Below are 1,858 nucleotides of genomic sequence, written 5' to 3' on the forward strand. Positions count from 1 at the left end.
CTCAAAGGATTTCAACTAGAAATAAATCCCAAGAGATAGAGGTGGAGCTGGGCCCAAAATAGTCAAAAAAATCTGATATATTTCTGCAATTATCTCCAAAATAACGTTGTAATTTGACTTTATATGTTTCAATGATTTAAATAGCAGCCACGCACCAACCATGCATCATATATGTGAGCCAACATACCCATACCAAATTACAGTCTTCATAGAAAGATACCAATGAACCATGCACAATCTTTCACAGTACATTGTGAGCTTTAAGGTTCCCCATCAAATGCATGAATGCTGGGCTGAATCGAAAGCAAAGCAAGGCATTTGTGGTGTACCCAAAAGTTTCAGCAGCTCTCTGGAGGATGTTGAAGTTGCTCGCTAGGGTTCTGTTTATGACATGCACCCTTCTTCAGCTTCAGTTGAAGGAAGAAAATGCAAGATGCAGGAACCTGCAAAAGGATCAATGTGAATTCCTAGTGCTGCCAGCATGTCGTTTCCGAGGTTGTTCTCGGTCATAAGAAAGTCTCTGCCTCTGGCTTATATGAATACATTGGAACACCTCTATGCTCAGTACAAGGTAGGAAAAATTGGCAAAGAAACCATCATAAGGAATGTCAGAATGATTGTTGGAGATAAGTTGTTGATTGCAGCTATCCAAAGCATTCGAGGCCAGACTAAATGTACACAAATGCTAAACAGAGTGGAGCATGATCCACATTCAATCCTGGATTTTGACAGGCTAAATCTAGATAATGAGTCTACTACATCCACAAATAAGAAAGATCATATGGAGGTGTTTAATGGAGTAGATAGTGTTCCCCATTCTTTGCTGGCATCCTACACACGGACAATAAATGCATTTCATCAATGAATCAGACCCTTGCAATTAGGCAACAATCCACATCTAGCAAATGTGCCGCAACAATCATACTTCATGGTTTTAGCCATAGTAGAACACATAATAATGGTCCATCGTACGATGTTGGTGTTTATCTTGCTCCAGAAGATCGCTCCTACCTCAGTGCTTCATTTTCGGATATTGACAAAAATGGTGAACAACGCATATACAACAGCAGAAATGACCCCTCACCCGCCAAATTTAGTGGTATAAAGGACTGTGCATGGGATTATACTCAGAAATTGAGTTGCAAAGTTTGTCAAAATCCACAGGTCAATCCAGAGCACCCAGTTAATTGGGAATGTGAAGAGATACGCGGCAATTAAGGTGCCCAGAATTCTCAACGGTGTTTGCGTTTGTGTTCCCCAATGGACATGACAAAGATGGAGATGCTGGTTATTTTGAAAAACAATGCACAATGGCACCTTCGAGTAATGGCAAGAAGTCTATTCAATGGAGCAATGGATGTTTCTCTCTCAGGATCTTCGGTCTTCTAGGTGGAACTCTGATGGCTGAAATCAATCAGGGAATCTCCGGACTCCCACTCAACCTCTTCGCCTTCTCCTCTTTCTCCTTGAATAGTGCTAACAAGGATACACCAGATACCTTAACAACTTTAAACCTAACTCCAGGAATATCTCCCACGGCATGCCCCTTTCACCCAAATCCAGCGATCAACACCTCGTCATTTTCTTCAATGTAGTTCAAACAACCATCGTTGGGAACAAAAGCAACAATCTTCTTTCCATTCTTAATAAGTTGAACTCTTGCACACTTCCTAATGGCGGAGTTGCGGCTGAAACAAGAGTGCAAGCTCAAGGAAATACTAGAGAAATAATATCAAATGCACACTTTCCTGATATGAATTTTGTTACCTCTCAAAGATTGTAGCAGCATGAAATCATTCATTTTCTTAGTTCGCTAATAGAAGCTCTAGTTCTGGGTCATTGATTTCAAGTTGTAATC

The 1,858-nt window shown here is 40.7% G+C and overlaps 1 pseudogene; it reads left to right on the forward strand.

Moving 5' to 3' along the window:
• The first annotated feature begins 229 nt into the window (after positions 1-229).
• On the forward strand, positions 230-1,218 carry LOC149166100 (uncharacterized; annotated as a pseudogene).
• The last annotated feature ends 640 nt before the right edge of the window (positions 1,219-1,858 follow it).

This window comes from Pinus tabuliformis, chromosome 5_1, assembly GCF_031772625.1.
Source record: "Pinus tabuliformis cultivar Carrire ecotype Pingquan chromosome 5_1, CPIR1, whole genome shotgun sequence".
NCBI classification, from domain to species: Eukaryota; Viridiplantae; Streptophyta; class Pinopsida; order Pinales; family Pinaceae; genus Pinus; species Pinus tabuliformis.